Source organism: Protopterus annectens, chromosome 1.part1 (genome assembly GCF_019279795.1).
Source record: "Protopterus annectens isolate FY-2018-M chromosome 1.part1, PAN1.0, whole genome shotgun sequence".
Taxonomy (NCBI): domain Eukaryota; kingdom Metazoa; phylum Chordata; order Ceratodontiformes; family Protopteridae; genus Protopterus; species Protopterus annectens.
Genome location: NC_056726.1, coordinates 597,510,639 through 597,535,002, shown reverse-complemented (window position 1 = coordinate 597,535,002; position 24,364 = coordinate 597,510,639). Strand labels below are relative to the sequence as shown.

The 24,364-nt window shown below is 44.9% G+C and overlaps 1 protein-coding gene across 1 annotated transcript in view; it reads right to left on the bottom strand.

Moving 5' to 3' along the window:
• The window catches only part of SIPA1L2 (signal induced proliferation associated 1 like 2), a 2,064,602-nt gene that overhangs the window by 1,160,792 nt on the left and 879,446 nt on the right, over positions 1 to 24,364 (bottom strand). The window lies entirely within an intron of this gene.

The window sequence follows — 24,364 nt, the reverse complement described above, 5'->3', positions numbered from 1 at the left end:
GGAAGTGTCTACCTATGGACAAAGGCTGACTTAGAAGAGTAATTCCTCTCGAATATGGGGATAGGGGAGACAAAAATATGCTTGAGTTCCTGCAAGACATTACCCCTTATCTTGGGGGGACTTAAATAGATCAGCAGCAGCTGTCCCAATAAGATTTTTGTTATTCAGAGGGGCATCCACAAGTTTGGCCTTAATATCAGCAGATAAAGCCTGGAAAAATGACTCACCACAGAACGAAAAGCAGCAGCCCTGGAAGAGACATCAGCTGCATCATAGCTGGATTTTATGGGGTAATGAGCAACCTGGGAAGTGGACCCAAGCAGGGAAAGAGCTGAAGCCTTCCCCTCAGAATCAGGAAGGTCAGAGACCACCAAAGCCACTTGAGAAAGAATAGCCAAAACATACCGAGCCATGTTGGTTTGCTAATTAATAATCCTAAAAGGTAAGGTGGTAGCAGGCTATACATTTTTTACCCAACCTTTCTATAGCTTTTGACCGTCCTTATCTGAAAGGAGGAGCTTAGTAGAAGGCAAAGACTAGAAGGCCTATCAGAGGAAATTAAATCACTGAAGGGTCAGAAGGGCACTTATACAAAAATGTGCAATCTTGGGCACCCTGTAGAACCTGTCAGGTTCATTAAGAGTTGCGGGCAGAGAACCAGAAGCTACAAAGCAACAGAAAAGGTGTCCAAAAGGGCTGCCAAAACAGAAGGAGCATTACATGGCTTAAAATAATCCATTTGTAAAAGTTCAGAATACCTTTCTTGAATGTCAGAAACCTGGGAGGAATCCCATTTAAAGTACTCCATTAAACAAGCAATAGTGTATCCGCAAAGGATAATTCTCCCTAGGGGAAGTATGGGCTCAAAGAATCCTCTTTCTCTACCACAGTCTAGAATGGAAGGAATTTGAGAGGAGTATCCTCCCAAACGTCCAAGCCCTCATCTGAGGAACCAAATTCCCTAGTCCTCTTAACAGGACTAGAAAAAGTACAGTTGTGTACACTTACCATAAATGTAGATGTTAGAGTGTATTCACTGTTGCAGCCATCACCTATGGGTTATCCCTGCTGTGGCAGCCCTCAGCCGGCCCAAATACCAGATTCAATGTTTTTGTGCGCTGGCTGCTGTTGTCTGTAGTCAGGTCGTCAGTACTATAAAGCAAGGCAGCCGACGTCATTACATCAGTTTTTCTTGCCCTAACCCGTCAGAAGCACAAGGGAAAAGACAGCAGTGGTACTGGTGGCTAAGAGCCACCTTGGGAAGCTTGTGTCCCCCTAGGGGAAGAGGTGAAATGGAGGGGGGGGGGTGAAGGGAGGGAAACCAAGACTGCAACAATGAATACACTCGAACTTCAACATTTATGATAAGTATACACAACTGTACTATGTTCTTCGTGTTTTACTGTTGCAGTCATCACCTGTGGGAGGATTCCCAATCCTGAGGTAAAGGGTGGAAGGATAGGCAGAGTCCTAGGTATGGGTCAGGAGGCCCTGCAGAATTGCAGAGGCAAACTCTGCCCTAGACTTAGAAAAGAGAGGTAGGTGGTAATGCTTTGTAAAGGTATGGATAGAGGTGCAGGTGGCCGCTTCCAATATGTCCCTGGTAGGTACACCTCTGATGAAGGCAGTGGAGGTTGCCCAAATGGAGTGGGTACAGTTCGACTTAGGGATGGGTTTCCCATGTAGTCTGCAGCAAAAAAGGATACAGTGTGAAATCCACTTGAAAATGGTTTGTTTGGCGATGGGCTTCCCCTCTGCCCCTGGGGCAAAGCTTACAAAAATCTGGTCAGTTTTTCTGACTGGCTTAGTGAGGTCCAGATAGTGTCCAAGTTGTCTGTGCACGTCTAGTGAGTGCAGAATTCTTACCCCCTTGTTTTGAGGGTTGGGAAAGAAGGTGTGAAGGTGTATGGCCTGGTTAAGCGTCACATTAGATACCACCTTGGGCATAAAGGAGGGATTAGTCCTCAGGTAGACTCTATCTGCATGGAAAATTATGAAGGGCTGGACAGCCATGAGAGCTTGAAGTTCTAAGATACTTCTGGCTGAGGTGATAGCTAGTAGAAAGGCAGTCTTCCAGGAGAGGTATTTCAATTCTGTTGAAGTGGCAGGTTCGAATGGAGGCAAGGTTAATTTCTCTAACACATAATTCAGGTCCCAGGGTGGAGTAGGAGGTCTTCTGGGAGGCCTGCTATTAGAAGCCCCTTTGAGGAATTGCTTAATCAAAGGATGAGAGAAGAGGGCTGGGTCTGAATCATAATGAGCAGAGATGGCCGAGGCATGGATTATTGCAAAGGAGAAGGAGAGGCCACTATTGAGCAACTCTGCTAAGTAATCCAGGATGAGAGTGATGGAAGGTTGGGAGGTACTGCCCCCTTTGAATTGTTTCCAGGAGCAGAATCTTTTCCATTTTCCTGCATAAGATTTTCTTGTGCCGGGCCTTCTGGCCTCTGTGATGATGTCCAGGACCTGTTTACTTAACAGTGACTTCTTGTTAGTTTTTAGTGTATGAGCCATGCTGAAAGTTTGAGAGTCTGTAGGTCTGGGAGTAGTACATTCCCTCTCTCCTTGGTCAAGAGGTCTGACCTCAGGGGAAGCAGTTTTGGGGGATGTAAGGTCAGACTGCATAGTAAGAGGTACCAATGCTGTCTGGGTCAATCTGGAGAGATGAGGATGGCCTTTGGTCTCTTCTCTCTTATTTTGATCAGAATCTTGGGAATAAGGGGCAGAGGAGGGTATGCATACACAAAGAGGGAGCTCCAGTGGAAGGTTAATGCTTTCACCTTCCATGCTAGGAGGTGATACTCCCTGGTATAAAACTTGTGAAGTTGGTGGTTGAGGTGCGAGGCAAAGAGATCAACCTTTGGAGTCCCCCACTCCTGGGTGATTTGCAGAAAGATTTCTCTGTGGAGATGCCACTCGTGGGGGTCCAGTAAGTTTCTGCTTAGGTGGTCTGCCAGTGTGTTGTTGATCCCTGGTAAGTATTGGGCAATTAGGTGTAGCCCCATGGAGGTGGCTGTAAGCCACACACTCATAGCTAACCTGCACAGGGGGTAAGACTGAGTGCCTCCCTGCTTGTTGATGTACCAACATTACTGTGGTGTTGTCTGTTTTTATAAGGAGGACCCCTGGCCTGAGATGGGGTTGGAAGGAAATCAGAGCATTTTGTACTGCCATTATTGCTATTTGGTTGAGTTGCAAGTGAAGTTGCTGGGCATTCCAGAGGCCTTGGGTACACCTGCCTGCTAGGTGAGCACCCCAAGCTATGTCTGAGGCGTCAGTGGTGACTGTCTGGCTGGAAGGGCAGAGGATGAAGGGATGATCCTTGTAAAGGGCAGAGGCCTCTGCCCACCAGAGAAATTTGTCCCTTATGCAAGGGATCAGTGGGAGAATGGTTGCTAGGGACAGAGTGCTGGCACCAAAGGTTCTTTAAGTGCTACTGAAGCTTTCTCATGTGAAGCCTGGCGAGAGGGATGAGAAGGATGCAAGATGCCATGTACCCCAGGGCTTGCAAGAACTTCCTCGCAGTGAGGTGACTTCTGGAAGCCAGCTGGGTGACGTAGACAGGCAGGAAGCTCTGCTTTTCTGGGGAAAGGAAGGCCATTAGAGTTGCTGTGTCTAGCACAGCTCCCAGGAAAACAATTTTCCTGGAGGGGTTTTCTTTAATTTTTTTCTCATTGATGGTGAATCCTGGGAAGATAGGACTTTGACAAAGAGAAGATCCTGTAGCAACTTTTCTTTGCTGTTTGCCTGAATGATGCAGTCGTCCAGGTAAGGGTAAATCTGTACATTTATCTTTCTGCAGAATGCTATAGCCGGGGCCAAGCATTTGGTGAATACTCTGGGAGCAGCAGATAAGCCAAAGGGCAGTACAGAGAACTGAAAGTGATGATTGCCTGCTCTGAAGCGCAGGAATTTTCTGCACGATTCCCTGATGGGGATGTGGAGGTAGGCATCTTTTAGGTCTAGTGTCACTAGCCAGGCATTTGGTGTGAGCATAGGCAGGAGCTGCTGCAAGGTTAGCATTTTGAATCTGGGGACCACCAAGGAGGTGCTCAGTTTGGATAGATCCAGGATGGGGTTCCAAGTGCCCTCTTTTCTGGGAACAAGGAATAGTCTGGAGTAAAAACCTTTTCCTGTTTGATCCACACGACAGGTTCTACTGCCCCCTGGGATATTAGTGTTTTTATCTGTTTTAATGCCTCTGCCCACTGGTTTGGGGGGAGGTCTGGGTACCCTCTTGGAACTGGGAGTTCACTGAAGGAGAATCTGTATCCCTGAGAAATTATTTTTAATACCCACTGGCCCTTGGTTATAGAGACCTAACTGTCCTTGAAGACGGTGAGCCTTCCTCCTAGTTTTAGATGACTGAAAGGAGGGCAGAGGGGGGAGGGGGAGTCATTGTGAGTGCTTCACATAGAAGCTTGGCTTAGAACTCCCTGCCTTGGAGACAGAAGTGGTCCATTGGTCCATTGTTTGCTTCCTTGCTGGCCCTGGGATAGGCGCCTGGATGTCCTGTCCCTGTGTGGCTTACTTTGGCCCTGTTTGCTGGGTGCAGAGAAGGCCCAGTACTTAGAGGGGAGGTTCCTGCGGAATCTGGGCGGTTGAACATGAAAGAAATCTTTTACTGTTTGCAAAGATTTTGCTTTGTCTTCCATCTTTTTAAGCACCTCTTCTGCTTTTTCCCCAAACAGGCGCTCCTTATCTAGGGGTACATCAATAAGTTTAGACATGATATGATCAGGGAGAGGTTGTTCCTTCAGCCATGCATGTCTTCTAATACCAGATCCTGTCACTGCTGCCCTGCTAGAGGCTTCTTGGGCATCATATCCACTCTGTAATGAGTGTTGGCCACTTGACAAGCAGAGTGCAGTAATTCTGCCAGCTCTGTTTAACTGGCACCATCAGGAGAGGTAGCAATCTTCTGTTTTAATTGTTCCAAAGTGTGTTGTTGATATTTTAACACATGGAACTAGGATGGACAGGATTAGGAATCAGTATATTAGAGGGTCAGCACAGGTTGGACAGTTTGGAGACAAAGCAAGAGGCGAGATTGCGTTGGTTTGGACATGTGCTGAGGAGGGATGCTGGGTATATTGGGAAAAGGATGCTAAGGATGGAGCTGCCAGGTGAGAGGAAAAGAGGAAGGCCTAAGATGAGGTTTATGGATGTGGTGAGAGAGGACATGCAGGCGGTTGGTGTGAAAGAGCATGATGCAGAGGACAGGAAGAAATGATAACAGATGATCCACTGTGGCGACCCCTAACGGGAACAGCCAAAAGAAGATGATGATGAACTGACAATTGAGTGCTCTGATAACTACGGTACCAGACGTGTATACTTTCTTACCCCATCTGTCCAGAACTATAGAGTCTTTGTCAGAAGGAAGAGGATTCTTGGCAGAACTAGTCATAGCTCCTTTGGGTCCCTGTGTAATGACCTTAGGGACTGCAGCTGGGTTCCTGTATAGGTATTTGTAAGAATCCAGTACTCTGTAGTACCTGTTGGGTTTAGCTGGAGCAGGAGGCAGGGCATCAGGGGCTAAACTGGATTCAAGGAAAACATCATCTAACACTTCTAAAATAGGTGGGATGGCCAGGGTTTGTGCTGGGGCATGTCCATAAACTCTCCAAGTGGTTTATTTGACTGTGGGTAGTCCTGAGATTCCCACTGAAAATGTTCCCTGAGGGAGTGAAGGGTTTCCCCAAAGGAGAGTTCCTCTGGAGGAGAGGCGGAGAAGATGGATTCCTCTGCATCTGAATCCTCAAACAGTTGAGGGCTGCTGTTCCTCTTCAAGAGCAGAATAATCAGATTCCTCAGACTCTTGGTCTGTCAATTTCTGGAGAAGGAAGCCTTTTCATTTTTGGAGTGGGGACTTGAGCACCTCGGATAAGGGGGATGACATCCTCTGCCATTTTAAGCATTTGAGCTTGGGGTGGGGGAGCAGTAGCAAGATGGAGTCTAGAAGCAGATTTCCTAGGAGTGGCTTAGCTTCGAGGCCTGAGAGAAGTCAGTCAGTCTCTGAGAAATGGTAGTCGGAAGAGAAGACATCGTTTTTTGTCTAGAATCGGTAGTACGAATGGCTTCCTTGGAAGCCAGTGCCTGCATAGCAGCTCTGGATTTAACCGAGGCAGAGACAGCCAAAGGCTCTGAAGACGAAGTTGATTTCTGCAGCATAACGAACTCCGAAAGGGTCTCGGCAGAGGCCTGCATAGAAAACGAGGCGAGCATCAGGGGCTGCGAAAGCGCCTCACTGAATTCCAGAGAGCTAACAACTTCCTTTGCGGTAGCGTCATCAGAAGGCTTAGCCTTGTGTGGCCTTGTCTCTATCTTTACGTTTTTTTGGAATGTCAGTAGACATTTGGCTAACGGACGCCATATAGGAATTCGATGACGGAATAGGAAAATCATTTTCTACAAAAAGAGCTCTATGGCGAATGGTTCTCGCATTAAAAGAGGGCATAGAACCGACAACGAGGGACGTTGTGGTGTTTGCCTAAACAAGTGATGCAATAAGAATGAAAGTCTCGGTGTGGGACCTGCTTTCCACGGGTAAGACAACTGTTAACTTTTCTGGACATCGGTTAGATCAAGAAAAAAAGGGCCCCCCCAATGGGGTACTTAGCTTTAGACATTTTCTGCTGAAATTCGACTTCTGGTAGTGACCGACCGGCACTCGTGCGAACTGCTTCTGCTACATGCTCTACGGCAAGAAAGACTGATGTAATAACGTCGGCTGCCTTACTTTATAGTACTGACAACCTGACGTCAGACTATAGGTGACAGCAGCCGCCGCACAAAAACACTAACTCTGGTATTCAGGCCAGCAGAGGGCTACCACAGCAGGGATAACCCACAGGTGATGACTGCAACAGTGAAACACAAAGAACATCCTGGGAGAAGCAGGGACCAACACTCCTTGAGGAGGTTACAAGGCCATCAAAGCATTAAACAAGCCCTGAGTAAACCCCTGCCATTCACGCTGGGAATCTTTAAAAGCGGTAATATATTTAGTTTTTTTGCTTTTTCTTGAGGAGGTGGTTCACACCCTTGTCAGGAATCGATAATCGTAGTAGGAATCTCTTCTCTCATTAAAATCTGAGGAATCCCCACTAATTCCGAGGAAATAATCAGTTAAGGTCACCCCTCAACATCCAGGACAGACAATGGAAAAGCCTTGGAGGGTGTGCAAGAATTCAGGTCCATGCTGTCCTCTGATAGCAAGCAGAAGACTATCTTCAGAGCTTTTACTAGCTTCTAGGAAGACATCTGGGGGAGGCTGGACAGCAACTAGATCAGGCCTAGTCCTACTGGCTTTCTTCTAAGTAGATGACTGACCCTCGGGACAGGAGGATCCCACCATAGCACCGTAAGCCAACAGCTTAAGTCTTTGGTTCTCAAAGTATATGGATAAAGAAGATAAGCAACTATGTAGGGTCTTAGTGACAAAAGCTTGAAAGAAGAAGCACTGCATACTGTCATGGAAAGCTTCCAAGCAAAAAACGCACTGGTCATGATGGTCTTTATGGGGAATCTACCATCCACACTGACATTTTCCCTTCTTGGATGACATGAACACAAGTACACTGCAACAATGAAAAAAGATAGAAAAGAAGAAACCCTAACAGGACACTTACCTGAAGACAGAAGGGTGCTCAGACCAACATTCAATAAAGGCATTCGGACTTGTGACAAAGACGTTCCAAGTGTTTGCTTCCGTATGTTACCTTTAATCCTTGCGTCTTGTGTGGGAAGCATGTGTGTGAAATACAGTGCCTGTAAGATCTAAAAGCTTTGGTATACTGCACGGACATTGGGCTATCCTTAGCAAGAGATCCCTTATCCAAGAGGGATCTGATATCCAGACCCTTGAAAAAAATCGTAAGAACAGAATACACACAAAGAGAAGAAGAAAGCTGATTGCCATAATAGCAAAAAGAAATGGCCTTAGAAATCCAGGAGGAGCTGGTTTGCTTGTAGACTGCCAAGCCCCATTCCCTTGCATTAAAGGAAACAAAAAGCTGCTCAGATTTCCTGAAATGTTTTGTCTTGTCCAGGCAATATCTGAGCTGTCTATGTAAATCCAAGGTGTGAAGAATTCTCTCACTAGAATTCTGTGGAGAAAGGAAAAAGACGGAAGATGAATGTACTGATTCAGGGACAAATTATTAACCATCTTGGGCTTAAAAAAGGAATGTTATGAAGACACCCTTGTCCTTATCAAAAACCAAAAAAGGTGGAACGGCCATGAGAGCTTGAAATTCAGAGACCCTCTTGGCAAAAGAACAGCCACCAGCAATACAGTCTTCCAAGTACAATGCTGTAGGGAACAGGAAACTGCAGACTCAAAAGGGGACAGAGTCAATTAATCAAGAACCAAATTAAGGCCCTAAGGGAAGGAATTGGTTTTCTTGGAGGCCAAATATGAAGACACCTTTCAGAAAAGTATAGTTATGTACACTTACCATAAATGTAGATGTTCGAGTGTATTCATTGTTGCAGTCATTACATTTGGGTAATCCTGCTGGCAGGATGCGCTCAGTCGGCCTGAATTCCAAAGTCCTGGGTCCTGCGTCGCTGCTGTCGCCCCTTCCCTGACGTCAGGTCATCAGGGGTATAAAAGAAGCAGCCGACGCCATTTTCTTTAGTTTTTCTTGCCCCAGATGTCAGGTGCCCCCTAAATATTACATAAAGATATATATATATATATATATATATATATATATAAAATTGCATTACATACATACACCAAATATAAACTTTACTTTCATCTACAAGCAAATACACCACATAGGTTGTATAAATCAGAGAAGGAAAGATAGGTTCCATCAGAAGAAAAGGGGGGTGACGGGTGGGTAACCTGGACTGCAACAGTGAATACACTCTAACATCTACATTTATGGTAAGTGTACACAACTGTACTATGTTCTTCGTGTTTCACTGTTGCAGTCATTATATTTGGGTAGAGTCCCAAAGCTATGGTTGGGAGGCTGGAGCTAAACAGCATTAGAAGTGGCTATGAGGCCCTGCACGACTGCAGTGGCAAAGCTTGCCCTGGATTTAGAGTAGAGTGGCAGATGGTAGTACTTTGTAAAGGTGTACACTGAACTCCAAGTAGCAACCTCTAAAATGTCCCTGGTAGGTACTCCCCTGAGAAAGGCTGCTGAGGTGGCTGCAGCTCTGGTTGAATGCGGCCTAATGCCCTTAGGCACTGGCTTGCCATGGTGTACATAGCAGAAACGAATGTAGTGGCCTATCCACTTTGAAATAGTCTGCTTTGAGATAGCCTTACCTTGTGATCCTGCAGCATATGTCACCAGTAATTGCTATTTCTGAAAACTTTGGTTCTGTCCAAGTAGAATCTAAGCTGCCTGTGTACGTCCATAGAATGCAGAATTCTCTCCCCCTTGTTCTGTGGATTTGGATAAGAAGTTGGCAGGTGAATACTTTGGTTAAGAGCCACACTGAACACCAACTTAGGCATAAATGTTGGGTTTGTCCTCAGAGACCCTGTCTGGATAAAAAATGATAAAAGGCTCCACGGCCATGAGTGCCTGTAGCTCTGAAACACGTCTTGCAGAAGTTATTGCTAGGAGCAGTGCTGTTTTCCAAGATAAAAACTTTATATCAGCAGTAGCAGCTGGCTCAAAAGGAGGCAGGGTGAGCTTTTCCAAGACGTAGTTGAGGTCCCATGCAGGCACTGGTGATCTCCTTAGAGGCCTTAAATTTTTGGCTCCTCTGAGGTACTGCTTTAATAAGGGATGAGAAAAGATTGGTGGCTCTGCATTGTAATGAGCCGAAATGGCAGAGGCATGAATTTTAACGGATGAAAAAGATGGGCCTTTGTCCAGCATCTCAGTTAAGTATTGCAAAATCTGAGGAATATTTGGCACAGCTGTATCAGCTCCTTGTGCCTGGTTGCAAGCACAGAATCTCTTCCATTTTCCAGCATAAGAGAGGTGTGTTTTGTACGTCTACATTATCCGCCATGCTGCCAGGTTTAAAGTCCTGAGTTGGCTGTGCAGGATCTGATTGTTTTGCTGGGACAGTAGATGAGGTATTTGAGGTAAGGTCCAAGCTGGGCATTGAGACAAGTTCCTTAGTATTGGATACCAGTACTGGCGGGGCCAGTCTGGGGCAATCAGTATCATCTTTGGCTTCTCCTGTCTGACCTGTAGGAGTACCTTGGGGAGGAGTGGCAGTGGGGGGAAAGGCATATACTGATAGGTTTTTCCAGCTGAGGGATAGGGCGTCCACTTTCCATGCTTGTCTGTGATAAATCCTTGTGCAGAATCTTTTTAGTTGGTAGTTGTGAGGGGAGGCAAATAGACCTATGTCCGGGCATCCCCATTTCCTTGTTATCATGTTGAAGACTTGTGGATCCAGCTGCCACTCGTGGGGATCCATGAGGTTTCTGCTTAGTTCGTCTGCCAGAGTATTTTTCCTTCCTGGCAGGAATTGTGCCTGCAGATGTACTTGGTATGTCAATGCTGTGTCCCACAAAGTCATGGCTAGTCTGCAAATGGGGTAATAATGCGTGCCCCCCTGCTTACTTATATACCACATGACCGTGGTGTTGTCTGTCTTTACCAGTAGTTGTCCTGGAGGAAGTAGGTCCTTGAAGGCTGTCAGGGCATTTTGAAAAGCTAGCATCTCTTTTTGATTGATATGTAGATGCATTTGGTTTGTGGTCCATGTGCCCTGAATGCATCTTCCTGCCATGTGGGCCCCCAGGCATAATCTGATGCATCCGTTGTTAGTGTCTGCCTGGCTGGGGGTAATATGAATGACTGTCCCTTGTTTTGGTGACAAGCCTTTGCCCACCATCGAAACTCCTGTTGCAGGCAGGGAATGAGAGTAATCATAGTTTCCAGGCTGTGGCACTGTTGAGTCCAAACACTTTTTAGGTACCATTGAAGTTTCCTCATATGCAGTCTTGCATATGGAATTAGTAGGATGCAGGATGCCATGAATCCCAAAGCCTGCAGAATTTTTCTTGCAGATAACTGGGCCTTTGTTGCCAACATTTTGAAGAAGGTAGTCAGTTGCCTTTGTCTGGCGTGAGATAAGTCATCTGGGCAGTTGTGTTTAAGTTTGCACCCAGGAATATTATCTGTTGAGAGGGTACTAGTTTTGATTTCTTTTCATTGACTGTGTACCCTAGGCATGTTAGAAGTCTTTTCACAAAGGCCAGATGCTGTAGAAGAATGTCCTTGTTCTCTGCTTGAATTAGACAATCGTCCAAGTAAGGAAATATTTGTATTCCTCTCTGTCTGCAGAATGCAATTACTGGTGCCAGGCACTTTGTAAATAGCCTGGGTGCAGTAGATAAGCCAAAGGGCAGTGCAGAGAATTGGTAATGCATTGAGCCAGCTTTGAATCTGAGGTATCTTCTGCATATTTGCCTGACTGGGACATGGAGGTATGCCTCTTTTAGGTCTAAAGTCACAAGCCAAGCGTTCTTGCCCAGCATGGGCAGAAGCTGCTGCAAAGTCAACATCCTGAATTTTGGTATATCCAGGAATGTGTTCAGAATAGATAGTTCCAGTATTGGCCTCCAGGCCTTGTCCTTTCTGGGTACCAAGAACAGTCTTGAGTAAAATCCTTGCCCCTGCTCTTGCTCTGGTACTTGCTGAATGGCCCCCATGTCCATGAGGGATGAGACTTGTTTTTGTGCCTCTGTGCATTGATTGTTTGGCAGATCTGGTCAGCCGTTTGCCTTTGGCAGGGTATGGAAATGGAACTTGTAGCTTTGTGACACGATATTTAGAACCCACTTGTCCTGGGTTACAAAGTGCTAACTTTCCCCCTAAGGGTGCTGCCAGGAGATAAGTTCTTGGTGCAGGCAGGAGGAAGTCATTGGGACTGTTTCCTGTATGGTTGTGATTTGTCTTCTCCAACTTTGGAGGTGGAAGCACCCCATTGCTTTGACTGGTATGAACCTTGTGCCTGGGATCTGCCTCTAGGGTGTCTGGATCTGCCCCTTTGAGGTCCGTCGGACACAGAAAAGAACCAATTCTTTGTTGGCCAATGTCTACTAAACATAGGTGGCTGTACTTGTAAAAAATCTTTGACCGTTTGCATAGATTTAGCTTTGTCCTCCATTTTCTTTAACAACTCTTCTGCCTTAACACCAAACAAAGAATCATGCTGTAAAGGTGCATCTAATAATTTAACTTTGACATGATCAGGCAGATTTTGTTCCTTTAACCAAGCATGCCTCCTAATTACAGAACCTGTAACTGCGGCCCTGCAGGAGGCCTCCAAAAAATCAAAACCACATTGCAAAGTATGCTTTCCAACTTGTTCAGCTGCATTTAATAAATCCTGCATTTCCTTGTTTTCTGCACATTCAGAGTTTAACAACATTTTCTGTTTAAGCAATGCCATGACATGTTGCTGATATTTGAGCATATGAAACTGACAGTTTAAGGCCCTTATAGCCAAGGTAGCAGATGTGTAAACCTTTTTTCCCCATCTATCCAGTGCCCTAGAATCTCTGTCAGAGGGAGTAGGGTTTTTTGCAGCGGAAGCCTTAACTCCTTTGGGACCCTGATAAAAAGTTTCTGGGTCTGCAGCAAAGTTTTTAAAAAGGAATTTATGAGTCAGGAACCCTGTAATATCTGTCAGGCTTAACAGGAGCTGAAGGTAAGGACTCAGGGGTAAGACTAGACTCCGAAAACACGTCATCTACAATGTCTAACACAGGTGGAATGGCTAGTGGCCTGTGTTGAGGTAGTAAAAGGAAATCCCTGAGCCTCTTTTTAGATTCTGAAAAATCTTGGCTCTCCCAGTGGAAATGCTCCCTCATGGTATGCAAGGTTTCCCCAAAAGAATAGTCCTCTGGAGGAGAGGCTGAAGGTATAGATTCTTCAGCATCAGAATCCCCATGAGGGGGGGGGGGGATATTCCTGATCAGAAGAGGAATCGGAAGAAATGGAAACCTGATCTGAAGATTCATAGTCAGTCTCTTGCCTAGGCCTCTTATGAGGAGGGGGATTGTAACCCCTGATCAAGGTAATAAAGTCTTCGGCTATTTTGAGCATCTGTTTTTTGGGCATAGAGGCCTGACCACGTGGCTATTGAGTTTGTTTCTTTGCTTTAGAAGGTGCTTTAGTCTTTGCCTTTGAAACCTGAAGTCGGTTTAATGTAAAGATGTTTAGGTCTGAATACACCCTCAGAAGCCGATGCCTGCTCAGCAGCTCTGGACCCATCTGAAGGAATAGTATCCGAGGCTCCAATACCTTGAGTTTCCAGCGGCATATGGCAGTCTCCATATGGCAGTCAGTAGCACCCTGCGACTCTAAAGTAGAGGGCATCAGGGGCTGCGAAAGCGCCTCACTGAGAACCGGCGACTGGCTTAGGAGAAGCTTCGTCGTCGGTTTTGGGCATCGGTTGTCTATCTCTCTCCTTTTCTTTGCGTTTTTTGTGAACTCCGGTAGTCGGATGGCTATACAACGACATTTCTGGATAATTAAGCCAGCGTCCAAAAAAGTTTAAAGCAAAATCATACCGACGCTTAATAGTGCGTTGGTTAAATCTAGCACAAAACCGACAACCAGAAACGTTGTGATCAGGGCCTCGGCAAGGAATACAGTAAGAATGAAAATCCTTATGAGATATTTGCTTTCCACAAGAAATACAATTATTTACTTTTTCTGACATCGGTCTGGAGCAAGAAAAAAGTTTCCCCAACGGGGTACATAGCTTTATTGAAGACTTCGATATGAAACTCGAACATGAAAATCTCAGGAGTCGGCCGACCGGCACTTGCGAAATGCTTCTGCTTCTGGCACCGCGCGGCAAGAAAGACTAGAGAAAATGGCGTTGTTTACTGATGTACTGTATGACTGTGATTGTTTGGAAAAATCTTTAGAGGACCAGGAACCCAAAGGTAGTGAAAGAACTGGAGAGCTATAATTAGATCCCTCATGTTAATATGGTCTGCCAGTTGTTGATGGGACCAAAGACCCTGGGCATTGAGGCTGTCAGAGGAGTCTCCACCATCCATGTACTACAGCTTCTGAGTAGGGATAGGAACCTAAAAAGGCAGACCAGCATTCAGGGAAATCTGGTGAATCCACCAGTGGAGCTCAAGCTTGAGACAAGGCAAGAGAGGAACCAGACAGTCCAGAGGATAGCAGCTAGAGCCAGAAAGTCTTGAGATACACTGAAATTTCCTCAGTGAAATTCCTGTACATGAAGGACTGGAAGAGATAGAAGGGACTAGAAATAAGCAGTCAAAGAGAGGACCTTGGGAGGTGGGAGAAAACCTATCATTGGAATGGTCTGAATCCTGCAACCTAGGAACAGAGGGTCCTAAGCAAAAGTCAGCACAGACTTCTTGAGACTCAGGGTGAACCTGACACTGAGTGGAACCACAGTAAAGTGAAGATCCTGAAGCAGGAGCTGCTGAAAGGGGGCTTGAATAAACAGACTGTCCAAGTATGGGTATACTTGAATTTCTGAAGTCTGAAGAAGGCTACCACAGGGGCCAGACATTTGGCAAGGAAGACCAACAAGAAAAGCAGAGAGGAAGAAACAGAGAAATGTAAAAACAACCCGAAGAGGGGGTGAATAGGAATGTGGAGGTAAGCATCCTTCAAATTCAGGGATACAAGAAAAGCTTGAGGAAACAAGAAAGGAAAGTGTCTGAAGAGACAACAGCCTGAAAGAAGGAACCCTGAGAAAGGTGTTGGGAAAGGACAGGTCTAGAATGGGCCTCCATGACTCTTCCTTCCTAGGAATCAGAAACATCCTGGAATAAAACCATGTTCCCTGTTGAGACAAAAGGACAGGCTGGATGGTTCTCTGTGCCACTAGATCTTAAAGAACTAAAGGAAAATGTGGGTGCTGACAATGAGGAGGCTGATGAAAGTCTGAGTAAGGAGGAAGTGACTTCCAGACCATAACATAATCATTCTGGATAATGAATAGAACCCAAGCATCCATGGTTATCTGGTGCCAAATAGGAAAAGTCAATCTGAGCGACAAAGAAATCTGGCTGAATGTCAAAAAGAAGCAGATTTGTCAGGGAAAGAAGTTTTTTTACCCTTAGAACCGTGTGTAGGCTTATCTGGAAAAATTCTAGATGCCCTCTTGCTCCCTGGGCAGCTGTTTAGGCGGTCTATGAACAAAGGCAGGCTTAGATGGATAATTTCCCTGAAACTTATAAACAGGAGAGAGAGATTTAATTCAAATCCCGCATACCTTTACCCTTATCCTGAAAGGTCTTAAAATAATTCAGCAGCAGTAGTGCCAAAAAGATTCGAGCTGATTAAGAGGGAGTCCAGTAATTTGACCTTTAGGCAGTGTCTGGAGGCGCAACCAAGAATACCTCCTCATTATAGATCCAGATGCTGCTGCCCTAGAAGAGGCAGCAGTAGCACCATTTAACAAACTGAAGAGCCACCTGAAAAGTAGAGCTTAAAAGGGAAATGGCAGAAGTCAAACTCCAAATCAGGCACATTAGCTAGAATGCCCCCAGATTTGAAGAAAAGAACCAGGATATACCTAGTCATATGGGGCCGGTAATTAATGGCCCTGAAATCTAAAGTAGCAAAGGTATATACTTTTTTACCATACCTGTCCATGGCATGACTGTCCTTATCAGAAGGTAAAAGTTTAGAAGAGGACAGCAGCTTGAATGGTTTATCAGGGACTACAGAAATAACAGCAAGATCAGCGAAAGAGCTTTTATACAAAAACCTTTGAGCTTCAGGAACTTTATAGAACTTATCTGGCTTCTTTGGGGCAGGAGGTTAAGAATCAGGAGCCTGAGAAGGTGCAGCAAAATTATCTAAAAGGGCATCCAGCACTGAAAGGACAGCACCTTTTTTGATCAACAGAAACCTGGGAACATGTTCACTTAAAATGTTCCATCATAAGAACCACCATATCCTTAAAGACCAATTCTTTCATCAGGAAGTAAGGAGAAAGAGAATCCTCTTCTTCAGACCTCAGAGCAAGAGGACAGCGGACCTGAGAGTCAATGACTCCTCACCACAGTATAACTCTTCATCAGATGAATCAGAGTCCCTGGGTCACAGGACTGGAAGACCAGTGAACAGGAACAGATGACCCCTGAAGGGGATTTACAGCCATAAGAGCATTGAAAAGCCGGATCCTTAGCCAGAGGGGCCCACATTCCTAGTCTTGTGCTTTTTTTTTTTAAAGGACCATCAGCTTTAACAAACCTAGAAGGCTCAGATTCCTGCTTCAATTCAATGAGGGTACAAGGCATCTCTTTCCTAACAAGTATTTGGTGAATCTCTCAGGACCCCCCAAAATAAACAGCAGTAGTTCCCTCCCCCCACATCTGCACCAGACTTAGGCACAGCCTCAGCAGATATGAAGGTTAACAGTTCCATGATGGCCTCCAATTGAGTTGTGGTAGAGAGCTGATGCTGGCACTGAACGGTCATCAGATTCTTCATCCAACCCAATGGAGATATTCGTTGAAAGCTGGACAAAAGCAGGATCCAGTACATGCCTTTTTGGCTTTCTTCTTAAGGGGCAGTTGAATATCGTGGCAGATTTGGCCAGGGTACCCTGAGCCCAAAGTTTCAACAGCTGGTTTTCCAAATAAATGGAAAGAGATGGCAGATGACTACTGAGTGTCTTAGGGACGAATGCCTGGCAAATCTCACACTGCATATGGTTACGTCTTGCACCCAAACAAAAAAGGCACTTTTTGTGTCCATCTTTGTGGGAAATCTGCCTCCCACACTCTAATTTTCCTTTCCCAGATGACATGTAAGGAAGAATAAAAGAAATGTAGGAAGTGACTCCAATGGGGCACTTAACATTAGAAGGTTTGGTACCTGAATCAACTTAGTGAATGGCTCACAGACCGAATATTCAAAGGCAGTACTTAGACTAGCTGCAAAGAAGGTCTGAGGATTAGCTGTTTATACATCACATTTGTACCTTATGCCTTGCAAAAAGGACATACAACTGAAGTATGGCACTTGGAAGGAGTAAAGGCTTTGGTATGCTGGCTAGATGTTCCTCTATCCTCAGCAGGATATCCCAAGTGTGAAAAACACAGCAAAAAAGATAAGGAAGGACAACTAAGTGTGAAAAAATTAGTAATCTAACTGGATGGTGCAGGGAGAGGTTGGACCGAAAGGCACTGGGCAGCTACAGATAGGACTGTTGTGCAACAGATGGCCCCAATGATTCCTATAGGAAGGGCTCCATTTCACCTAAGGCTGGCCTTCTTGACTGCAATCAGATAACTGAGGTGAATACAGTCAATAAAATGGCTATAAAAAGTGGACACTGAGATGGTGTGTGGATGAAAATGAACTACCTTGTCTGTTGTTTGAAAACAGATAAAGGTCACTGACCTGCTGTAATAGATACTCACTCCATTCTAATCAGCCACGCACACATTCAGTTGCCTCCTGCAGGCCCTCCTCCCCATTTTGAAATCACCAGTCAGCACTGGCCAAAAGAGAGTGTTGTTGCAGAATTTTAGGCTTTCTCCAAATGTTAAATATTGCATATGTTTTCATTACTGAGCTTAACTTTCATGACTGCATAAAACCATAAAATGAAATCTTGCTAAGGTCAGAATATCTGAGTATGTATCAGTCTAACACCAGTTAGTGTTGATTTATTCCTGAATCAAATAAACACACACTTGGTGCTCTACGCAGGAATTTCAAACAAATCACACTATATATTTATTTAAAAATGTCTATTGAATTTGAATTATAACAGGTTATTACAGCAATTACTTTCACTACAATTCTGCATGCTTTGAAGACCTATCCTTGATGGTACTACTGCATATCTGCAAATCAAGTTCTACTCTAGTAACCCGCACGCACAACCTCAACCTGGTCTGTGACATCAAAAGGACTTGTTGGTGGGATTTGTGTCCCACAGACTCCCCCATCTGTGGAACAGACTCCCTCTCTACGTCAAGCAGAGTACCTCATTATCCCTTTTTAAGGGCAACCTGGATAACTGGATAGGAAACGGAAAATACACCCCTGAGATTCCACCTGTGTCCCTGCTGGACAGGGGCTTTGGGTGCTGACTTGTGTAAACATGGGCTAAATTCTTGGCTAGGCTTATAAGGGCCTCAGGGCCAATAGCCTAGTAACTTCATATGATCCTATATTAAATGGTAGGCATTCCAGATACTGGTTTCTGATGCCACAGATATTACTGCTTCACTTCCTGTGTTGATGAATACTTATTTTCATATGACATAACTTTGATGGCCCACCTAGTGCTTTTTTGGTGAAGATTAACGTCAATTTCTATACTATAGCTACGTCAGTAATGAAATGCCTTCTACATGTGCAGCAATTACTCTTAAATTAACAACACTGGGCGAGAAAGTACAGTTTTGTACCTACCATAAATGTAGATGTTCGAAGATCCACATTGCTGCAGTCCTAACACTTGGGGGTAGTCCGCTGTCCCAGTCAGCCCGAATACCAAAGTATAAGGCTGACGTCGGTCAAGGCGCATTAGTCTGACGTCAGGACGTCAGGGTACAAATGCGCATGACCGACGTCATATCCTCAGTCTTTTCTTGCCCCAGATGTCAGAAGACCCTAAAAAGATAAGGCCAAAACCAAAAAACAACAATACACCAAACACCCCTGTACCAAATATATATATATACAATATGTACAAATTTACAAAGGTACAACCCCACCCACACAACCACCCCTAAACACAGAGGGGAAGGAGGGAGGGTAAATTGGACTGCAGCAATGTGGATCTTTGAACATCTACATTTATGGTAGGTACAAAACTGTACTATGTTCTTCATCTCACATTGTTTTAGTCCTAACACTTGGGTAGAATCCCAAAGCAGAGGTAAGGGAGGATGGCAAATCATAAAGAAGCAGGAGCTGCCAACATGCCCTGTAAAATAGCCGTGGCAAAACCAGCCCTAGATTTAGAGTAGAGAGGAAGGTGGTAATGCTTAGAGAAAGTATGCACTGAACTCCAAGTAGCTGCCTCCAAAATATCCTTAGTTGCCACCCCCCTTAGAAATGCTGTTGAAGTGGCAGTAGCCCTAGTGGAATGAGGCCTGATCCCAGCTGGAATCTCCTTGCCATGATGGGAATAACAGAAAGCAATGCAAAACCCAATCCACTTAGAAATAGTTTGTTTTGACACAGGCTTGCCCTGAGAACTCAAAGCAAAAGAAACAAACAACTGCTGAGACTGCCTAAAATCCTTAGTCCTGCTTAAATAATAACGCAACTGCCTGTGTACATCTAAAGTGTGCAAAATCTTTCCCCCTTATTTTGGGGATTTGCATAAAAAGTAGGCAAATGAATAGTTTGGTTTAAAGCCACACTAGAAACCACTTTAGGCATAAAGGAAGGATTAGTACGTAAAGATACCCTATCCTTATGGAAAATCAAGAAAGGCTCAACCGCCATAAGGGCCTGCAATTCAGAAACCCTTCTTGCAGAAGTAATGGCCAACAAAAAAGCAGTCTTCCATGACAAGTATTTCAATTCAGCAGTAGCTGCAGGCTCAAAAGGTTGTAGAGTGAGTTTCTCCAACACAAAATTGAGGTCCCAAGCAGGAGTAGGAGCTCTACGTGGGGGTCTTATATTCTTTGCCCCTCTAAGAAATTGCTTGAACAAAGGATGAGAAAACAATGGTGGGTCACAATCATAGTTAGCTGAAATTGCTGCAGCATGAATCTTAATGGAAGAGAAAGACAAACCTTTGTCCAATAATTCAGTAAGATATTGAAGAGCCACACTCAAATTAGGCTCAGAAACATCCAAATCCTTTGCTGCACTCCAAAATAAAAATCTCTTCCACTTTTCTGCGTACACTTTCCTTGTACTAGGTCTTCTGGCTTCCATAATCACATTCAAAACTTGTTGAGGAAGTTGAGACCTGCTGTGGTTCAAAACAGAATATGCCAGGCTGTTAGATGAAGAGAGTGAAGCTTGACATTGAGTAGATGACCGTCCTTCTGAGACAACAGGTGTGGAATCAAAGGTAAAGACCATGGAGGCTTCCTTACCAGACTCCTCAGTAATGGGTACCAGTGCTGCCGAGGCCAATCTGGAGCTATTAAAATCATCCTTGGTTTGTCTTGTCTGACCTTTAGGAGTACCTTTGGGAGGAGAGGCAGAGGTGGAAAGGCATACACATGAAGATTTTTCCAACTGAAAGAAAGAGCATCCACTTTCCAAGCTGTGTGATGAAACCTTTTCGTGCAAAACTTTGGCAGCTGGTGGTTTAGTGGAGAAGCGAACAGATCTATGTCTGGAGTTCCCCATGACACTGTCAATTTCTGAAATACATGAGGATCCAATTTCCACTCGTGGGGATCCATGATATGCCTGCTTAACACATCTGCTAAGGAGTTCTGTGCTCCCGGCAGAAACCTTGCGTGAAGATTTAGTTGCAAGCTTAGCGCAGTCTCCCACAAAATCATTGCTTGCCTGCATAGAGGATAAGAATGTGTTCCCCCTTGTTTGTTGATGTACCACATGACAGTTGTGTTGTCTGTTAGAATCAACACCTGCCCTGGAAGAAGTAACTCCTTGAAAGCCAGTAATGCAAACTGGACTGCTAACATCTCCTTCATGTTGATATGTAGATGTTGTAGTCTGGCAGGCCACTTGTCTTGTATCCACTTTCCATTCAGATGAGCTCCCCAAGCTATGTCTGAGGCATCTGTCGTTAGAATCTGACTCGCCTCTGGCCGGGTCACAGAGAGTCCCTTGTTTAGGTGACATTCCTGAGCCCACCACAAAAATTCCTTTTGAATGCAAGGTATTATTTGAATGACAGTGTCCAAATCCTGGCAGTGCTGTGTCCATACATATTTGAGATACCATTGCAGCTTCCTCATATGCAGTTTGGCATTGGGAAGCACCAGAATACAAGATGCCATGAACCCTAAGGCTTGAAGGACTGTCCTTGCAGTCAGCCCGGACTGATGAGATAGTTGACGGAAGTAAAGGGAAAGATTCTTTTGTTTGTCCGGGGTTAAAAAGGCCATCTGGGTTGCTGTATTCAGTCTCACACCCAGAAAGCACATGTCTTGAGAGGGTACTAGACTGGACTTTATTTCGTTCACAGAATACCCCAGGCATCTTAGCACTGCTATCACATATTCCAAATAATGAAGAAGCTCGTCCTTTTCTTGAGCCAGAATCAGGCAGTCGTCCAAATAAGGATAGATTTGTATTCCTTTTAGCCTGAAGAAAGCTATCACTGGAGCCAGAACTTTTGTGAATACTCTGGGCGCAGTAGATAAGCCAAAGGGCAATGCAGAGAACTGATAATGAGAATTCCCAGCTCGAAAACGCAGATACTTCCTGCAACTTAGCCTGATAGGAACATGAAGGTAAGCCTCCTTGAGATCCAAAGTTACCATCCAGTGATCTTTGCCCAGCAGAGGTAAAAGCTGTTGTAACGTCAACATTTTGAACTTGGGAATGTCCAGATAAGTGTTGAGGATAGATAAATCCAAAATTGGTCTCCACGTGTTCCCCTTTTTTGGTACTAGGAACAGGCGAGAATAAAATCCTAGGCCCCTTTCTGGCACAGGAACCGGCTGAATGGCCCCTATTTGGAGCAACAGAGAAATTTGCTTGTGAGCCTCTTTTCTTTGTTGAGGAGGAATGTCTGGCATGCCTTTGAAAGGAGGCAAGGTATGGAAATAAAACCTGTAACCGTGGTGAATGATATCCAATACCCATCTGTCTTGGGTAATTAAACTCCAATTTTCTTTGAAAAGTGCCAACCTTCCTCCCAAAGGTGCTGCCAGACGAGAAGGCTCTGGCAGCTGAAAAGGCAGGTCATTGGGTCTGTTTACGAAAGGACTGACCCCTGCCCTCACCAGAAGACTGAGCAGGTGAACTCCCTGTTCTAGGCCTAAAAGAACCTTGAGCTCTGCCCCTACCACGTCTAGACCTACCCCTAGACTGGGAATCATAAGAAGGATATGTCCACCCCTTGGTAGGCCAATTTCTACTAAACTTCGGAGGCTGAACCTGCAAAAAATCTTTAACAGTCTGCATAGACTTAGCCGTGTCTTCCATTTTCTTTAAAACTGCTTCCACAGGCGAACCAAACAACACATCAGATTGTAAAGGAGCATCTAAAATCCTAGTCTTAACATGCTCAGCTAAATTCTGATCCCTCAGCCAGGCGTGCCTGCGAAGAACAGAACCAGTGGCAGCCACCCTCGAAGAGGCCTGTACTGCATCAAAACCACATTGCAAGGAATGCTTACCCACCTGTTCAGAAACATGAACTAAATCTTGTAACTCTTTACACTCAATACCTTCCGCCAGAGCATCTACCTTAGACTTTAATTGTGAAAGGAGATAATTTTGGTATTTCAACATGTGAAACTGGCAATTCAAAGCCCTCATGGCTAAAGTGGAAGAAGTATACACTTTCTTTCCCCATCTATCCAAAGCCCTTGCCTCTTTATCAGGAGGAACCGGATTTTTAACAACAGAAGCCTTAACACCTTTAGGCCCCTGAGAAACAGTTTCTGGGTCTGCCCTAGGACTCTTAAAAAGATACTTATGAGCTTCAGGCACCCTATAATACCTATCCGGTTTAACTGGAGCAGGAGGCAAAGAATCAGGGTTCAGAGAAGCCTCTGCAAAAACATCTTCCACCACATCCAGAACAGGAGGTATAGCTAAAGGCCTATGCTGGGGTAGAAACAAAAATTCCCTAAGCCTTTTCCTGGAATCAGAGAAATCCTGACCTTCCCATTTAAAATGCTCCCTCATGGAATGAAGAGTCTCTGAAAAAGAAAAATCCTCAGGAGGAGAAGCCGAAGGAGTAGAATCATCTACATCAGAATCAGAATAAGGAGAATACTCCTGTAAGTCTTCAGCCGAAGACTCGGAAGCCTCCGAACCCTGCTCAAAACTCCCAAGCTCAGGTTCCACCCTAGGCCTCTTATCAGGAGGGGGCATAGAACCTCTAATCATAGTAATCAAATCTTCTGCCATTTTAAGCATATGCTTCTTAGGCACAGACCCTGAAGAACTAGGGGTGACACCTACTGAAGTTAAACCTGGCCTGCCTCTGGGAGAAGCCTTGGAAACAGAAGGGGAGGGCCTAACCACCTTAGGAAGGGAGGGGAGAACAGCTACCTGAGAAGCCCCTTCAGCCTGGCCTACCTCCTGAGAGGACACATCTTGTAACAATAAAGTCTCTCCCTGGGACTCCAAAGAAACTTCTGGCTGAACCTCCGGCTTCACCGAGCCCTCTAAAGAACCGGCGTCCGGGACGGACGGTTCTTCCAACCTAGGCTTTGCTTTGTCCTTGCGCTTTTTTGACGAAGCGGGCGTCGGAGCATCCGACGGCATTTTATAATTGCAACGCTTCCCAAAGACTAACCTGGCACAATCTAATCTTCTCTTTATAGTGCGTTTGTTAAATCTAGCACAAGAGCGACATCCAACAACGTCGTGCTCAGGCCCTAAGCAAGGTATACACAAGGTATGATAATCCCTATGAGGTATCTGTTTCCCACAAGAAATACAGTTATTCACTTTTTCTGACATCCGGTTAAATAATGAGGCAAGAAAAAAACAAAATATTCCCCAACGGGGTACTTAGCCAACTTTGATTCGGTCTGAAACTCTGACTTCAGAAAATTTCAGAACGCCAACCTGCACTCGCAACACTGCTTCTGCATCGGACCATGCGGCAAAAAAGACTGAGGATATGACGTCGGTCATGCGCATTTGTACCCTGACGTCCTGACGTCAGACTAATGCGCCTTGACCGACGTCAGCCTTATACTTTGGTATTCGGGCCGACTGGGACAGCGGACTACCCCCAAGTGTTAGGACTGCAGCAATGTGAGATGAAGAACATCAGAAAGAAGGAAATAATAATGGCGTGTACACATTTTCAAATCACATATTTCCTACATAACTAAGCAACTAAGTTTTCTGTCATGATTACACTTTGGTATATGCATGCCCACAGTAAGTACAGATCTGGATTACGGTGCTTTTTTTAATAAAACGAGATATGAAAATGGTTACTTTATTAGTCTCTAATGGCAGCGTTTTAAAAGAATGACGGAAGGCATGCCCAGCTAAACAGCTGTACTGTACATACCATAAACTTACACATGCAGAGCAAACCTGCATCATAAATTAAAAAAAAAATCAATTATTTCTCAAACATTCAACATACATGGTACTTGTATTTTCAGTGGTACCCCAACTGTCTGCTGGGAATCCAAGCACATTAAACATTCACTGCACATTATCAAAAACATTTGTACAACTTTACCCTGTGTTACTGCTGAACAATGCAACAGGGCCCTGATAACATTTGTTTCAACAAAAAGGTCAATGCTGCCTTATTACACCAA